General features: G+C 45.3%; 1 long non-coding RNA gene across 1 annotated transcript; it reads left to right on the top strand.

Annotated features, from left to right (window-relative positions):
* The first annotated feature begins 7660 nt into the window (after positions 1 to 7660).
* Positions 7661 to 9095, top strand: LOC129748867 (uncharacterized). Its single transcript, XR_008737855.1, has 3 exons — positions 7661 to 7795; positions 7859 to 7934; positions 7991 to 9095. It is a non-coding gene; the product is annotated as an uncharacterized LOC129748867 (long non-coding RNA).
* Positions 9096 to 19335: the final 10240 nt, after the last annotated feature.

The following is a 19335-nucleotide window of genomic DNA, read 5'->3' as shown; positions in this document are numbered from 1 at the left end:
AAAAACTTACCTAAATTGAATCTCATGTCACTTTAGGACATCTGTATTCGTGGTTTATTCTTGGGTCTTATTTATACAAGAATTGAACCAAAGAAATGAGATCCGATTCAATGATAAAACTGGCAAATGCACTCGTGTTCCATTAACTGTCAAACGGTTTAGAACTGCGTCAAATTGGATCCAAATCTCATCAGTTTTGGATCAATCCTTAAACCAGCTCTAAAAAAAGTTGAGTTGAAACTGATATAATGGATCACCAGTGCGGTTGCTCGGGTCGGAATTTGGGTCTAAACCGGCTGTTTAGACCACGGATACAGGTGCTCTTATGCGCGATCAGAAATCCACACGGAAAATAATAAAAAGGTAAAATTTACCGAGATAGCCGAGGTGAACGCTCGTGAAAGCCAAAAAGGTAACTTCTACCACAGAGAACAGACATCGGGCCCCGAACAAAAATTTGTTGAAATCGTGTGTGAGAATACCCACCAAAGTTTCAAACCAAATTCGTAAGTGGACTAACATCCATAAGATGTCGCTACCAGTACACATATTTTTCCATTTTTTCGACACGCTTAGAAATTAATATTCATAGCTTATCTCAAATGAGGCCATTGCAATGTATGAGAGTAACACAACTTTTTGTGTAATAAATTTTAAGAACATCTTGATTTTAAAAAAATGCAAATCATATTTCAATCATCATCATTCGTTTCGTAACTCTCCATCGAGACGGTTGTATTTTTTTTGCTCTAGTGCTATCGCTTAACAGCAGTGAGTGGAAAAACATAAAAGGTTGTATATTATCCGGATTTTCATACCGTTGGGACAACCCAATCAATCGGTTTTGTGCGACAGTGTTTTAATCGCAGTTAAGTGCCGCGCGCTGTTTCGAAAACTCAGCTAGTCGAAACAATCGATCGTTAGCATCATCGGTCGTTCTACAGCAGAGACAATAGGCCCGGTAGGGCCCGGCTGCTGTATATAGTCGGTCAACAACAAAAGACCACGTTTTTGAATCGACAGCAATTTGGCGTAGGGTGGTTCGTCCACCTAGGGTGGTTCAAAAACTTTGTTTTTGAGTTTTTTTCCAAAAAGTTTTCTTTTTGGTTTTTTTTCCTTTTGTTGCTTCTTTCTTCTTAAATACTTCAGTTATTTTTACTTTTGATTTTTTACTTACTTATAAGTTTTTTTATTATATATATATATATATTTTTTTTTATTATAATATTTTTTTTTTCTACATATAATTTTCTAAGTCTGGGTTTTGTTCTCCGCTACCCATTAGATTGGAAAACTCCCATCTAATGGATGACGACGGCGAGACGGGTGAAGATCCTCCATTTCGGCAGGATAATTCCGAGGAAATAATTTCCGAGGAAGTAGTTGGCCCTCCGATGTACCTCTCGGACACGGAAGATACTCCGTCTCCCCTCCCTGTGTACCTCTCGGAAACGGGAGATACTCCTTCTCCCCTCCCACAAACCCCTTTCACTCAAATTCCCTATGTGTTTGGCAACACTCCATCAACATCAACTCCTACAATGAACCCCTCATCTCAAAAAGACAACGCGTTGCCTGAACTACCCCCTCGCCGTCGGGTTTACCAACCTGAATCGACGGGACCTTGGGTAGTTTACATCCGGTCCAAAAGTAATGGGAAATCACCCAATGTGATTTCAATCGCCCGGGACCTTGATCGATCTTACCCTTCCGTAATCAGCTACCAGCCGATGAGACCGCACAAGATGCGCATTGTTGTTGGTAGCCTGAAGGAAGCAAATGCCATTGCTTGTGACCCGAAGTTTACGATCGAATACCGTGTTTACGTTCCCGCTCGTGACGTGGAAATCGACGGAGTGGTAACTGAGGAGGGTTTGACCGTCGATGATCTTGTGGAGTCCGGGGTTGGCCGATTCAAAGACCCTGGTCTCCCCACGGTCAAGGTGCTGGACGCGCGTCAGTTGAAATCAGCATCAGGCGAGGGGGAAGAACGAAAGTTTTCCCTGTCGAACTCCTACCGTGTTACCTTTTCCGGCACTGCACTTCCTGATTTCGTTGCGATCGGGAAGGTTCGTCTACCTGTGAGACTTTATGTGCCTTCGGTCATGTTCTGCCAGAATTGCAAGCAGTTGGATCATACGGCCGCCTACTGTTGCAATCAGGCACGCTGCTCTAAGTGCGGGGAGAAGCATGCGGAAGCTTCGTGTGAAATACAAGCAGTAAGCAAGTGTTTGTATTGCACAGGCGAGGAATCTCATGCTCTCTCGGCGTGTCCGAAGTATATATCGCGCCGGGAAAAAATCAAGACTTCTTTGAAAACTCGCTCTAAAAAATCATATAGAGACATGCTGATAAAGTCTTTGCCAATCGTCTCAGAGAACCAGTTTGGCCTTCTAAGTGAGTATGAATCCGAAGGGGAGGATCCATGTGAAGGAACATCAGCTGGGCCATTTGTTAAAAAAAATGTTTCACAGGCTCCAAAAAGGAAACGCACAACTAACACACAACCCCGATCAGCTGCCAGCAAAGTTAATAAAACAAAAAATCCTCAAAGTGGAAATAGTTATTCTACCCCTCCTATTCAGAGACCTCCGGGTTTTAATCCGTCCCCGAAGGACTTCCCTCCACTTTCTGGTAAGTCAAAACCCCAGACTTTCCTTCAGAATTCAGGACCATCAGTAGCAAACAGGAATGCAACAATTCCCAGAGAAACTGCATCTGATCCATCGTCGAGCAGTTTGCCCAGCTTTTCATCTGATGGTAAGATGAAATTTTCGGAAATTGTTGCGTTCATCTTGGACTTTTTCAGTGTACCAGCAGGTTGGAGGACTATGATTAATATGTTTGTACCTCTTTTGAGAGAAGTCTTGAAAAAGAAAGCTTGTACTATGACCCTCATCGCAGAAGCAATTTCTTTTGATGAATAACTCGTCCATTGAGGTAAGAGAAATTGTTTCTATATTGCAATGGAACTGCAGAAGTATTTTACCAAAATTAGACTCCTTTAAAGTATTGGTACACAATTTGAATTGTGATGTGTTCGCCTTATGCGAAACTTGGCTCTCTCCTAACACAGATTTCAACTTCCATAGCCACAATATTATTCGCCTGGATCGTGATGGTCAACGAGGGGGTGGCGTTCTTTTGGGGATCAAGAAATGCCACTCTTTCTATCGTATTCCACTACAACCATCTCCAGGTATTGAAGTCGTCAGTTGCCAAGCTAGAATTAAAGGTCAAGACCTTTGCCTAGCCTCGGTATATATTCCGCCAAATTCAAGCGTGAGCCGGAACCAATTGGCGAATATTATTTCACTTCTCCCAGAACCCCGGCTAGTTCTTGGAGACTTCAACTCCCATGGCGTGGGCTGGGGTAGCTCACGTGATGATGATCGTGCTAACATTATTTATGAGCTGTGCGACGACTTCAACATGACTGTCTTAAACAATGGGGAAGTGACTCGAATTAATGGATCCCAAACACAGCATAGTATTTTAGATATTTCTTTAGCTTCTTCCTCTCTGAGTTTGGATTGTACATGGAAGGTAATCCAAGACCCTCAGGGAAGCGATCATTTGCCTATCAATATTTCTATCATCAGTGGTCGTAGTCCACCCGAAGAGATCAATATTCCTTATGACCTCACAAAGAATATAGATTGGAAAAAGTACGCATCGGGTGTCATTGATGCCATCGAGTCAACGGACGAACTGCCTCCGGAGGCAGAGTATAGTTTTATTTCCGGGACAATTGTGGACTGTGCAATCGGGGCACAGGTCAGACGGAATGACAATTCGACGATACAGAAACAGCCTCCCACTCCGTGGTGGGATGGTGACTGCTCACGTGCGCGAGGAGAAAAGTGCAAGGCATTTGTTGAGTTTCGCAGAACCGGATTGCCAGAAAAATTCCAACGTTACTTGGCCTTGGAACGCAAGTTCAAGAACTTGATCAGGGGCAAGAAACGTGGGTACTGGCGGCGATTCGTGGATGGGTTATCTCGAGAAACGTCTCTGCACACGCTTTGGAAAACAGCTCGAAACATGCGAAATCACACACCTTCGAACGAAAGTGAGGAAAGCTCGAGTCGATGGCTGACACAATTCGCGAAAAAGGTCTGTCCGGACGCAGTACCTGCTCAGAAAAACTATCGGGATACAGAGAATAGTTCCGAAACGGAGGATCAATTCTCGATGGTCGAACTTTCACTTGCGCTCTGGTCATGTAACAATTCAGCTCCCGGATTGGACAGAATCAAATTCAACTTGTTGAAGAATCTGCCAGATACCGCTAAAAAACGCTTGTTGAATTTATTCAATAAGTGTTTAGAGATGAACATTGTGCCGCATGAATGGAGACAGGTGAAAGTTATCGCCATCCAAAAAGCGGGAAAACCAGTTTCTGATTACAATTCGTATAGGCCGATCGCAATGCTCTCGTGTCTCCGGAAATTGCTCGAAAAAATGATTCTCTTTCGGCTGGATAAATGGGTTGAATCAAACAATCTCTTGTCAAGTACACAATATGGATTTCGTAGAGGCAAGGGTACGAACGACTGTCTAGCATTACTTTCATCAGACATTCAATTGGCGTTTGCCCAAAAAGAGCAAATGGGGGCAGTATTTCTGGACATCAAAGGGGCATTTGATTCGGTGTCCATAGAAGTGCTATCTAGTAATCTTAACTCTTGCGGACTTTCACCAATATTGAATAATTTTCTTTATAACCTGTTGTCTGAAAAAATCATGCATTTTAGTCATGGAGAAACCGACGTTGAACGAATAAGTTACATGGGTCTACCCCAAGGCTCATGTTTAAGCCCCCTGCTATACAACTTTTATGTCCGAGAAATCGATGCTTGTATGGCACAAAATTGCACGCTAAGACAGCTTGCGGATGACTGTGTTGTTCATATCACAGGTAAAAAAGGCACTCAAATTCAACCTCCGTTACAAGAAACTCTAAATAATTTATCATATTGGGCCAGGAATCTAGGCATCGAGTTTTCGCCTAGTAAAACCGAGTTAGTAGTTTTTTCAAGGAAGCATTCCCCTCCTCAAATAGAGCTCCTTATGATGGGTAGAACTCTAACTCAATCTCTTAGTTTTAAATATTTGGGTGTCTGGTTCGACTCTAAATGCCTCTGGGGAAAACATATTAGGTACTTGACACAAAAATGCCAAAAGAGAATCAATTTTCTTCGAACGATTACTGGAACCTGGTGGGGTGCTCATCCACAGGACCTCATCAGGTTGTACCAAACAACGATACTGTCGGTCATAGAATACGGAAACTTTTGCTTTGAGACCGCCGCGAAAACTCACTTGATCAAACTAGAACGAATACAGTATCGTTGTTTGCGTATTGCCATGGGTTGTATGCAATCGACACATACGATGGGTCTCGAAGTACTGGCGGGAATCATGCCGTTGAAAAATCGGTTCTTCGATTTATCGCTACGTTTCCTAATTCGAAGTGTAACTATGAATCCTTTGGTGATAGAAAATTTTCAAAGGCTTATGAATATTAATCCGCAATTAAAATATGTAAATAATTATAAAACTTTTAGTCAATTAGAAATAAATCCTTCTTTATTAAATTCGGACACGAGTCACTTTTACCCGAGTAGCAGTTCCTTGATAAAATTCGATCTGTCCATGACCGCTGACATCCGTGGAATACCAGATCACGTCCGACCCAACGTCATTCCTTCAATCTTTGCATCAAAAGTACGTGAAATTGACCCTACAAAAATGTTCTTTACTGATGGTTCTAGAATCGACGGCGCGACTGGTTTCGCAGTGTACAATGAGCGCTTTGAAGCTTCGTTCAAGCTTCGAGAGCCATGCTCCGTTTACGTTGCTGAATTAGCCGCAATTTATTGTAGCTTGGAACACATTCGCACACTGCCCGTAGACCACTATTTCATCTATTCGGATAGTCTCAGCTCCGTTGAGGCGATTCGATCGATGAAACTGATGAAGCGCTCTTCCCATTTTTTGCTGGAAATTTCAGGGATATTGGGCGCTTTGATCGAAAATTCGTACAGGATTACCTTAGCTTGGATCCCGTCTCATTGTCTTATTCAAGGCAATGAGAATGCGGACTCATTGGCTAAGGTGGGCGCGTTACAAGGTGAAATTTTTGAGAGGATAATAACTTACAATGAATATTTTTCGATACCTCGCACTTTAGCGATTAACGCTTGGCAGTCTAGCTGGGATAATGGCACAAAGGGACGTTGGCTCCATACGATTATCCCTAAGGTTCCGACGAAGGCATGGTTTAAGCATTTTAACATGAGTCGCGATTTCATTCGCGTGGTTTCTCGGCTCATGTCAAATCACTGCCGGCTTGACGCGCATTTGTTTCGTATACAACTAGTTACAAGCAATGTTTGTGTTTGTGGGGATGGCTACCACGACATTGATCATGTTGTGTGGACGTGTGAACGGTTTGATCGATCGAGGGCTTGGCTACTGGATACCCTTAGGGCCCGAAGTAAACTACCTGGGGTTCCAATTCGAGACATCTTGGCAAACTTAGATTTTGAATATTTGTACCCTATATACAAATATCTTAAAATGTCTGACTTGGTCGTTTAGTCCTTTTCCTCTCTGTCTTTACTCTATCTAATGCTCTTTTGTCTATTCATTAGAACAACCTCTCGTCCGACCGGTTCGATAACACCGGAATGAAGGCTGGCCAGGAACACAATACCTGCGGTAGCTTACGAAACCACGCTACAGGAAGCCACCACCGACCAAAGACGGAAATCTGTTCTCGAGAGTGACCCTACACAATCCTTTTTCCTTCCCTCTTAGTTAATTAATTAACAGTTGAGTAGCCGCGACGATTACGGCCCCCCTCTTACTAACACCACATAAAAGTGAAAGTGAATACTCGGCAAAAAAAAACTTTATGAGTTAAATGCCTTAATAAAGCTACTTGTTAAAAAAAAAAAAAAAAAATATTTCAATCATACTTTAATCGCTGTCATATGTCCCAGCATATGTCCCATATTGTTCAATCAATATTGGCGCTGAATTGAAAGTTGAATTCCAAGTTTTAAAGTATGTCTGTCAGTAAATAATTTTCTAGAACAGAGAATGTGAACATAAATGTTATAATTGTTAATTATGGGTCGGTATTCCGGTTGATGTTATTATGTAACTCATGTTTATTAATAACTTTAATCATTTCTACTGATTACTAACCCTGAGTTAGAAGTCCTCATCTATCGATCTCAGGTAACATCAACCAGAATATCGAGCCATAGTTTACAATTATAACATTTATGTTCACATTTTCTGTTCTAGAAAACTGTTAACTGATAGTAATATCCCAAAACATACTTTAACACTTGGAATTCAACTTTCAATTCAGCGCCAAAATTGTTTGAACAATATGGGGCATATGACAGCGTTCAATTGTGATTGAAATATGATTTGCATTTTTTTTAAATCATGATGTTTTAAAATTTATTACACCAAAATTTGTGTTACTGTCATACATTGCATTGGCCTCCTTTGAGATAAGCGATGAGCAGTAATTTCTAAGCGTGTCGAAAACATGAAAACAAAAATAGGTGTACCGGTAGCGACATCTTATGTATGTTAGTCCACTTACGCTATTACATGCACTCAATTCTGGGTTACAAAAACCCACACAAAAGCAGACCACTGATTGAGGGTGGACACACCCTGGCGCTAAGAGCTCGTGTAGAGCTGTCAAACAAAAAAGCGCACGTGAAAAGTGCAGTCGGCGTGCAAGGAAAAGAAGCATCGAAATAAGGTATGCTCTTTTCATTTAAAATTTATCGCGAAAAGCGACATAATTTTGTAAATTCCTTCGCAGGAGTGAGACGAAAAAGTGCCGGAGCAGGCCGTGCTGCCCGACGACAGATTGTGCCGGAAAAAGCCTTCGTGAAGAAGTGAGTAGCGCACTTTAAATTTATAGGTTAGGTACTAATGATGTGGTTACTTGTAGGGCCGTTTTACCGGATACCAGCAGCCGGCCAAGGGCCAGACTGTGACAAAGGCAAAACAGCCTGCCTCCGATTGCCGTGCGGTCAATTTTCATCTTTTATTCGGCAGGAGGGAAAACTTGTATCAAGATCACTAAAGATCCACCCGACAGTGCCGCTCTGCAGTGTGGGCTATCAGAGAGCCAATATAGCCGAACATTTCGCGCGCCTAGGAGAAATCCCGGCGGCGCGACGTATCGCGCATTTAGTTTCTGCCTCCGATTGCCGTGCGGTCAATTTTCGTCTTTATTCGGCAGGAGGGAAAATTTTTATCAAGATCCCTAAAGATCCACCCGACAGTGCCGCTCTGCAGTGTGGGCTACCAGAGAGCCAATATAGCCGAACATTTCGCGCGCCTAGGAGAAATCCCGGCGGCGCGACGTATCGTGCATTTAGTTTCGGCCTCGAACGCTGTGCGGGCATTATCGAGCGGAAGAAGGGTGGCGGAACATACGCGTGCCAAGGATCAGTCCCGGCGGCGCGGTTTATCACTGTTTCCGGCCACGAGAGCCGAATTGCGGCTGTAGGCGATTTCGTCATTGTGTTGCTGTTAGTTTTTTAAAGGGACGAGCCGAAGAAGTTGAGCTCGACCAACCCGTGCCCAGGATCATCCCGGCGGCGCGACTGATCGTGTTTTCCTCGGCCAAAAGAGCCGTGCCGACATTGGCCGAACAAACGTGCGCCCAGGATCATTCCCGGCGGCGCGATTCATCTGCGTTTCCTGCCACGAGTGCCGAATTACCATTGTCGGCTGTCACTGCTGTTGTGTTGCTGCAGAGTCATTGAGAAAGGAGTCGAAGGAGTGTCGTTACCATTTTGCGCGCCTAGGAAACAAATTCCCGGCTGCGCGACTACCTGCAAAATCGTTGCTCGGCGGAACGAGCTGAAGGAGGAAGTGTTTGTGTGCCGGCTCGCAGTGCCGAAGGAAATAGGAGTAACGGCTCGCAGTGCCGCAGGAAGAGTGGTGATCCGAGGTGGCGATATCACAGGTGAGCTTTAGTTAAGGGGGACTGGTGGGTGGATGAAATCTATTTTCCTCGCGCACAATTGCGCAAATTATTAAATATGCCTATTATATCTGTTAGGGACAACCCGAGGCAATAACAGACAGGCGATATTGGCGCCCGAATTTAATAGAACCTTTTAACATACTACAAAAATTAAAAATGGACATTATTGACTTGAATGATGAGGAAATTGATTACGAGCTTCGGCTCAGAAACAAGTTTGATCTTGGTTTTAGTAATCGCAGAACGAAACTTAGCGCGTTGCGAAATTTGATCACGGAGGAGAAAAAAGCAAATTCTTATGCTAGATCCTCAACACACGTGATGAACATTGAAGATAATCTCAATTTATGTTTGACTAATTTAGAAGCGATAAAAACAAACGTGCGTAAAGCTGTCAATGAAAATGATACGAATGCTAAACGGCAACTATTCTCGCGTCTTGAGCATTACCGTAACAGATTAGATCTTATTCCGAAAGATCAACCGCGAAGTGAATTGTTAGTGCAACTGATGAGTGAGGTGAAACAGTTAAATGCAGCGTTGACATCGAATGATGATGCAGGTAGAGTAGACAATATTCAGCTAGAAGCAGCAGCAAATCTAACGGTTTTGGACAGGATGCCGAGAACCTCCAGCCCATTTAGAGGATTCGACGAAGAGGAACTGAGGTTGAACGATCGACGAACCAGGGGTGCATCTGTACCATCGACAAATCCGGTCAATTTAAGCCGTCAATCAGAAACCATGCATCGAACTGGAGCCATTCCCAAAGCCAGCAACAACACGAGGGAAGGCAACCAGGGGCAGAACAACACCGGAACAAGGAACGACGTCGAATCTAATAAAAGGAATCAACTTGAACTGTTGGAAGAGATTTTGGAGAGGCTTAGGCAGTTACCTATCTCGCAACCACAACAGGCAACTCAAATTCATCAAGCACCTCAACAAAACATTAATGCAGCTCTTCAGCAATCGGGAATGCAACAAGTGCATCATCTTCCTGAACGTGGAAATTCACAGCGCGATCGAGGAGTGCATCGAGAAAACCAGAACAACGAAATGTCGCAGGAGCTTCGCGACGAAGTATTGCTTTCGATCCTGAGAGAGCAGAACAGGCACCAGAGAGGACCAAGAGGAAAACCAATTCACGCATGGCCTTTCAAATACGACGGAAAAGGAAGTCCGCTAGACCTGATCGTGTTCATCAAGAAAGTAGAAAAATTTGCAATGACCGACGACATGAATGGTGACGAATTGATGTCACAAATAAAATTTCTTCTGGTTGGAAAAGCCTTAGACTGTGTCTACGACCGCAGTAGCCCCTAGTGACACCACTGATAGCAGGCAATCAACCAACCCAAAATCCCAAACCAGCTGATCTCGCTCAAGCCGGTGTTTTCAACTCGACCGGACTAGCGAGCAACGAACCGAGATCTAAAAATAGCCTGCACCAACTAGATTTTTTCTACCCGGAATCACCAAGCCATCGATCCAAACAATACCCCATCGAGGCCACCAGCAATCAGTCGACGATCATCAGCCGGTATTGTTCCGAGGGAATCATCACCATCTGCTATTGTTTCGCTTTCACTTTCGTCAGAGGCCGGTTGGAGGTTTTCGAGATCTGCGAGAGCGAACTCGGAAAACATCGCATGCAACAATCCTGATGAAGTCAACATTCGAAACTAGTAGTCAGTCGAATCTAGCCTTCTCATCACTCCACACTCGGTATCGGAATCCGTTTTAGCACGTTCAATGTTAGTTTAAGAACAAGTTCTAGTCCTTAAGAATAAAATTGTTAAGTTCAACTAGTTATTTATTAAATTCGTAGTCCCGTAATAAATGTGCGTTTATATTTTGTGAAATCGTGAGTGTCGAAGTTATTTGGAATCGGAAATTCTAAGGAGCTGAAATCAATTGCATGCATTGGAGGAACTTCGGCAAAATTCATTCTTTCTTGTGGAATTTGAAATTCGATGTCATCGGCCGTTAGGAATATCGTTTAACCACTTCGAAGGAGTTGAAGGTACGGCCCCGACATTGTGGTCCTTCGAACCGGATGAGGATAACCAGGAATCCGAAACGCACATTGGTTACGCACAATAAGGCTTGTTGGCGCCATTTCAACCAAAGGAAGCGCCATCATCAGCGGTGAACAATCCCCTATTGTTACACCCCGCGAAAAAGGGTGCATTGTTCTACACCTCAATCATCAGCGCGCCATTGCATCGGGACGGCTTGGCTTGGGTGTTGCATGCTGAACACCTGCCATTATATTGCATGCTTTTCGGTGGCATTTGGGCGGGCCTGGAACATTTATCGGTGATCAACGGTGGTCAGGCAACATTTTCCTCGGCTGATTGGAGCCACATTGCTGCACGTGCGGAATTAACTGTTCTCTCAGGTAATTATAAGTGCAGTATATGTTCAGCCGTTGTCTAGATATTCGTGATTCTAACACCATTCTTCGATCCCTATTGCGATCATCATAATCCGGAGTGACGTGGCAAGTGACGTAACCGCTTGGAGTCGGTTCAGGCGATATTGGATCGCTTTCCCAGGGCTAATTCGACAGAAACTATCGGTGGTGACAACGGTGCTCATCGCATTGTGGTGAAAGGCAGCACAGGGCCGCATCGGGGTGCTCCTTGGATTCGGTTTCGTAGTGGCAAGCGAGCTGCTGCGTGGCCTCTAGCTACCGTCGCAGGGAAAACGGTGATCCCTACCTGGTTCGCGAGTGAAACTGGGCCGCATTTCGGAGGTCTCGGTGTGGGTGCGACTCGGAATCAATATCGTAGTGGCAAGGGAGCTGCTGCGCCTCAACTCACCGTCGCAGTCGAGCTGCTCATCCGGTCCTGGTCCGGAAGTTGCACTGGGCCGCATCGAGGAGGTCTCGGAGTAGGTGCTGGTCGTAGGTGGTTATCGTTGTGGCAAGGGAGCTGCTGCGTTTCTTCAAAAACCATCTCGTACCATTCTGGTTCGAAGCTCAGGGCCGCATCGAGAAGGTTTCGGTGTGGTTTGTGACTCGGATTCGGTATCGTAGTGGAAGGGAGCTGCTGCGCTTCAATTCATCGTCGTAGGAAAGCTGGCCATCCCTCTTGGTCTGCAGGTGGCACTGGTCTGCATCGAGAAGGTTTCGGTGTGGCTGCTGCTCAACATCGCTTATCATAGTAGCAAGGGAGCTGCTACTCATCCTATCTCGGCCGGAAGTGGCACTGGGCCGCATCGAGGTCTCGGTGTTGGTGCTTTTTGAACCGGTGAAGGTCGTCGGTTTTCAACTAGGTATTGGTGCCCTGGTGAAGCTACACGTGTTCAACAACGGAAACCAACAACGTTCATCGAGCGTGAAGGAAGAGGCTGCGCTATTAAAAGTTCTGTCGGGTGAGATTTATATGAACAGTATATGTCCACGATAGCTAGGTTAGATAATACACTTTTGTAAATGAAAAATTATCCTCTTCACTCAACGTGCTACACATCCTTGAGCAACAACTGTTCGTGATCAGAACAATTCTGGAACTGCTCGTTAGAGCAAGTCACCTTCTTTGGTATTCACTGGTCGTTTGGTTTGGATTTGGCGCCATTACTGGGTTCATAGGTAAAGTGAACAGTATATGTTCAGCCGTTGCAATTTTTCGGAATATTACACCGCATCCTTCTCCTCTTCGTTTTGCCTGTTGATGAATTCTTCGAGCGTTTGAGCTGGTGAACAAACTCGGTTTCTGGGAGACGGTCCACAAATTACCATCGGTGCAACGAAAGGGTTTCTAAGGTAATTTGCTGGACAGTATATGTTCAGCCGAATTTTGGACACCTTTTGGAAATCTACACCCACATTTCATCCTTTCCGGTTCTGACGTCATCATAATGCCGAAGTCAACTGCTGCAGAGAAGGCCCCGCCGTCGCTGAAGGTTTTACGGGTGAAATTGAAGGAAATCCAAACCAGCTTTTCCGACATTTGGATGTTTGTCGACGGGTACAGAGAGGATTCAACTCAGGGTCAAATTGAGGTTCGATTGGGTAAAATTGATGAGCTGTGGGAAAACTTTTGCGACACTTTAGTTCAGATCAAAGCGCACGATGACTTTAAGGAGACCGATGATTTATTTGACAAGGAACGGCAAGATTTGAGCAACCAGTACTACTTTTGCAAAGCATTTTTGGTTGATCGAGCTAGAGAATTTGCGGTGCCGGATTCGATCAATCACACTGTTCGAATGAACGAATCGTCAGGCCATAGTGGGATGGATCATGTGCGGTTGCCTCAGATAAAATTACAATCTTTTAATGGTGACATTGAAGATTGGCTTGGATTCCGAGATCTGTTTACCTCGTTAATCCATTGGAAGACAGATCTTAGCGAAGTTGAAAAATTTCATTATTTGAAGGGTTGTCTTGAAGGGGAGCCAAAAACCCTGATAGATTCACTTCAAATTACGCAGGCCAATTACACAGTAGCGTGGGAAACATTGCTCAAACGCTACAACAATAGCAAGCAGCTAAAGAAACGACAAATCCAAGCCTTATTTTCTCTTCCCCATCTGAACAAGGAGTCGACAGTGGATCTTCACTTCCTGCTGGAAGGTTTCGAAAAGAACGTTCAAATCCTCGATCAAGTTGTGCAGCCAGAGAACTACAAGGAGCTTCTCTTGGTGCATCTTCTCTCAACACGTTTGGATCCCGTCACACGTAGGGGGTGGGAGGAATTATCAGCTAGCAAGGAGGCGGATACTCTCGGAGATTTGACGGAGTTTATTCGGCGGCGGATTGCGGTTCTAGAGGCGCTTCCATCCAAGGCATTGGAATTGAAGGGTGGTTATCAGCAGACAGCGGGACAGAAGCAGAAACCATACGTTCGGGTCAGCAACAACGCTTCACAGCAGCAGCAACAGCAGTATCAGCAGCAGCAGCAGCAGTATCAGCAGCAACAGTATCAGCAGCAGCAGAACCAACAGCAGCAGAAACCAGGGACATGCATCGTCTGCAAACGGGAACAGCATGGTGTTCATCAATGCCCAAAATTCAAGCGCTCCACTGTTTCGGAAAGGGTGAATCTACTTCGAACACATGGGTTGTGCCGAAATTGCCTAAGAACGGGACATCAGGCTCGGAATTGTCCATCGAAATTCTCCTGCAAGCAGTGTAGTGGTCGTCATCATTCGCTGGTGTGCTTCCGCTCTGAAAACAACAGTAACGGCCAGGTTTCAGCAAACGCATCGAGGAATGATTCTCTCTCCGACGATCAGGAAGCAGAATCATCGACACGTGTGGCGAACATGGCAGCTCCAATTGGTTCAACAGTGAATTCAGCTTCGCAATTTCGATCTCGTGTTTTACTAGCGACAGCGGTGGTCATTATTGAAGACGATATGGGTAATCAGCTTCCGGCAAGGGCGCTGTTGGATTCCGGATCTGAGAGTAATTTTATGACTCAACGGCTTAGTCAACGGATAACGGTTTCTCGAAACAAGGTGAATGTTTCGATTCTCGGCATTGGGCAAGTTGCAACGAAGGTGAAGCAGAAGGTCACCGCTGTGGTGAAGTCTCGTACATCTGAATATGCTCGTGAACTTAGTTTCTTGGTTTTACACAAGGTTACGGCAACTCTTCCGACAGCAGATGTCAACACTGGTGGATGGAATATTCCTCAGGGAATTTCGCTAGCTGATCCAGCCTTTTTCCAGTCCAATAGCGTGGACCTCGTCTTGGGAATTGAGTGCTTCTTCGAGTTCTTCGAAACTGGTCGAAGAATATCGCTTGGAGCAAATTTGCCAGCACTCAATGAATCAGTCTTCGGATGGATCGTATGTGGAGGTGTTTCTCAACCGGATAGCTCACTAAGAGTCAGCTGCAACGTCTCGGCGAACGAGACACTTGACATGCTGGTGTCACGGTTTTGGGAATCCGAGGAGATTGGATCAAAGAGGAACTATTCCCCGGAGGAAAGTCTATGTGAGGAGATTTTTGAGCAGACGGTTCAGCGGAATTCAAGTGGGCGATACAGTGTTGCTCTGCCAACGAAAAAGATTGCGGTGTCAAGGCTCGGTGGCTCCAGAGACATTGCTTATCGACGGCTCTTGGGTACCGAACGTCGATTTGCTCGAGATACAGAACTGAAGCGCCAATACATGGAATTTATGGAAGAGTATCATCAACTTGGTCACATGCGGAAGGTTCCGGCGGAGGATATTGGCAATTTCAGAAGGTGTTTTCTGCCACATCATCCGGTAATAAAGGAGGCGAGTACGACTACCAAGGTGCGCGTAGTCTTCGATGCCTCTTGCAAGACATCTTCGGGAGTTTCGCTCAACGACGTCTTGATGACCGGGCCGGTTGTACAGGATGACCTCAGGTCCATCATTATGCGGTGTCGGACGAAGGCTATTATGCTGGTGGCAGACGTGGAGAAGATGTTTCGCCAAATTGAGATTCAACCCGAAGACAGACCTCTCCAGTGTGTGTTATGGCGCAACAATCCGAACGAGGAAGTAGGTGTTTACGAGCTGAACACGGTGACCTACGGCACGAAGCCGGCACCGTTTTTGGCTACCCGGACTCTGCAACAGCTCACATCAGATGAGGCAGCTCGTTTTCCATTAGCGGCGCAAGCGATGGCGGATGACACCTACATGGACGACGTCATTACCGGAGTGAACATCCTCGAAGAAGCTATTGAGCTCAGGAAGCAGTTGGAGCAGATAACGGAAAGTGGAGGTTTTCGACTACGCAAGTTTGCCTGTAATCGGTCGGAGGTTCTTCAGGGTATTCCGGAAGATAATTTAGCGATTCCTGGGTTCGTGGATTTGGATCCAGATCCCTCTGTCAAAACTTTAGGACTGACTTGGTTGCCTGGTCCGGATACCTTCATGTTCCAGTTTAATTTGCCAAAAATCGAAGACCTGAAGTTAACGAAACGCAACGTTCTCTCTGTTATCGCCATGTTATTCGACCCCCTAGGGTTGCTGGGAGCCACTATTACCATGGCGAAAATCTATATGCAACAATTGTGGACTCTTCAAAACTCGGAAGGCGATAGACTTGATTGGGACGAGCAACTACCTTCCACGGTGGGTGAGCGTTGGCGAAAATTTCACGAGGAGTTGCACTGGCTGAACACCATCAGAATTGATCGCTGTGTTATTCTCCCCAACCCGACTGAGCTCGAACTTCATTGTTTCTCGGACGCTTCTGAGAAGGCGTTTGGAGGTTGCATCTATATTCGTAGCAGAGATTCTCACGGTCTGGTTTGGACTAGATTGGTTTCGTCGAAATCCAAAGTGGCCCCATTAAAATGTCAATCGATAGCACGTCTCGAACTCTCTGGAGCGTTATTGATTGCAGAACAATATGAAAAGGTGAAGGATTCCTTGAAAATTGCGGCTAAGGCGTTTTTCTGGACCGATTCGACCTGCGTTTTGCGGTGGTTGCAAGCGATTCCGACTGTGTGGACGACGTATGTGGCAAACAGGGTGTCGAAGATTCAATCTATCACTCAGGGATGCAAGTGGAACCATGTACCAGGCATTGAGAACCCGGCGGACTTAATATCGAGAGGAGTGTCGCCAGCAAATATCGTAGAGAACCAATTTTGGTGGAATGGACCAGCCTGGTTGAGTGAATTACCGGATGGTTGGCCTCAAGCGCCAGCTTTTCGTGTTCAAGAAGAAGTAGATGAGGAACTGCGTCGTACTACTGTTATCGCTTTTGCCTCTGAAACAGAGGATTTTGTTTCTATGTATATTTCGAAATTTTCTTCATATATTGACCTTGTTCGGAAAACTGCTTATTTTCTACGCCTGAAATCGTCGCTTTATAATAGACTGAGAAACTCTACAGCGGATCCAAATCGAAGTTTTCTCTCTGTGTCGGAATTAAGACGTGCTGAATTCGACCTTATTTCTCAGGTTCAGAAGATAGTGTTTGCGGATGAATGGAAGATGTTAACGACAGGGAAATCGGTGTCTAGGAGCTCGCCGATGCGGTGGTATAACCCATTTTTATCAACGGAAGGAGTTATTCGACTTGGTGGAAGACTGAGGAATTCTGATGAGCCTAATGACGCCAAATATCCGGTTGCACTTCCTGCTAAGCATCAACTTTCGACGTTGCTTATCAGGTATCATCATGAGAAACTATTACACGCCGGGCCACAGCTTTTGTTGAGTGTTTTGAGACAGCGTTACTGGATTTTCGGAGGAAGAGAAACTGTGAGGAATATAGTTCACCGTTGTTTGAAATGTTTTAGGGCCAAGCCATCTCCAGTCCAACAGTTCATGGGCGATTTACCTGCTTCTAGAGTGACCATCGCCCCAGCCTTCCGACGAAGTGGTGTGGATTATTTTGGTCCTGTTTATGTCAGACCTTCACCCAGACGCCCAGCAGTCAAGGCCTACGTTTGTGTCTTCATCTGTCTATGCACAAAGGCGGTTCACCTGGAACTGGTCTCAGATTTGACCACTGACCGGTTCATTCAAGCGCTGCGCAGATTCGTTGGTCGCAGAGGAAAATGCGCAGAAATACTTTCCGACAACGGGACCAATTTCGTTGGCGCCCGTAACAAGATGAGAGAACTTTTAAAACTTCTGAATGATCGTTCCCATCGTGATCAAGTGGCCAGAGAATGCGCAAACTCCGGAATACAGTGGAGGTTTAGTCCGCCCAGCGCCCCTCATTTCGGTGGTCTCTGGGAGGCTGCAGTACGATCAGCAAAGAATCACTTGCTTAGAGTGCTCGGAGAAGAGCCAGTTTCGCCCGAAGATTTCAACACCTTATTGGTTCAGGTCGAAGCGTGTCTAAACTCCCGACCGTTGACACCCTGTTCAGACGACCCTAACGACTTGGAGCCCCTAACGCCTGCTCATTTCATCATTGGTAGCTCACTCCAAGAAATACCAGACGAGAACGTTTCGAATGTGCCCTTCAATCGACTTGGTAAATGTCAGCAGGTCCAAAAACGGTTCCAGCTATTTTGGAAGCGATGGCGGAGGGAGTATTTGTGCCAGCTGCAAGCTAGGACCAAGCGATGGAAGTCCCCAGTTAGCATCACCGAAGGAACCCTAGTTGTATTGAAGGACGAGAACCTCCCACCTCTACGTTGGAAAATGGCTCGTGTTCAACAGACATACCCTGGCAGTGACGGAGTGGTACGAGTCGTAAAGCTGAAAACCGCACAAGGATGCATCGATCGCCCTGTTGAGAAAATCTGCATCCTTCCCATCGAACCCAGAGAACCCTTAAGTACACCTACAGTTGAGCTCTGAATCCTCCCAAATTGTCCAATTTCCCACGCTAGTCGAAGAGGAGTTTTTTTTTATATTCTTTCAGAAATCCTGGCAATTTCTGGGTGGGTGAGGATGTCTACGACCGCAGTAGCCCCTAGTGACACCACTGATAGCAGGCAATCAACCAACCCAAAATCCCAAACCAGCTGATCTCGCTCAAGCCGGTGTTTTCAACTCGACCGGACTAGCGAGCAACGAACCGAGATCTAAAAATAGCCTGCACCAACTAGATTTTTTCTACCCGGAATCACCAAGCCATCGATCCAAACAATACCCCATCGAGGCCACCAGCAATCAGTCGACGATCATCAGCCGGTATTGTTCCGAGGGAATCATCACCATCTGCTATTGTTTCGCTTTCACTTTCGTCAGAGGCCGGTTGGAGGTTTTCGAGATCTGCGAGAGCGAACTCGGAAAACATCGCATGCAACAATCCTGATGAAGTCAACATTCGAAACCAGTAGTCAGTCGAATCTAGCCTTCTCATCACTCCACACTCGGTATCGGAATCCGTTTTAGCACGTTCAATGTTAGTTTAAGAACAAGTTCTAGTCCTTAAGAATAAAATTGTTAAGTTCAACTAGTTATTTATTAAATTCGTAGTCCCGTAATAAATGTGCGTTTATATTTTGTGAAATCGTGAGTGTCGAAGTTATTTGGAATCGGAAATTCTAAGGAGCTGAAATCAATTGCATGCATTGGAGGAACTTCGGCAAAATTCATTCTTTCTTGTGGAATTTGAAATTCGATGTCATCGGCCGTTAGGAATATCGTTTAACCACTTCGAAGGAGTTGAAGGTACGGCCCCGACAGACTGGTTCTGTTTAGCATGCAATGCGTACATCTCTTGGGATGAATTTAAAACAAGAATAAAACAACAATTTATTCCTAGAGACTTTGCACAGTGGATAAGAAAACAAGTCTACTGCAGAGTACAAAAACCTAATGAATCATTTGAGACTTTTCATTGGGAGCTGACATTAATGTTCGGCGCAGCTGATCCTCCATTTTCGGAG

This window comes from Uranotaenia lowii, chromosome 2, assembly GCF_029784155.1.
Source record: "Uranotaenia lowii strain MFRU-FL chromosome 2, ASM2978415v1, whole genome shotgun sequence".
Classification (NCBI taxonomy): domain Eukaryota; kingdom Metazoa; phylum Arthropoda; class Insecta; order Diptera; family Culicidae; genus Uranotaenia; species Uranotaenia lowii.
Note: the sequence above shows the minus strand (reverse complement) of the source record. Positions and strands in the feature narration are given on the sequence as shown.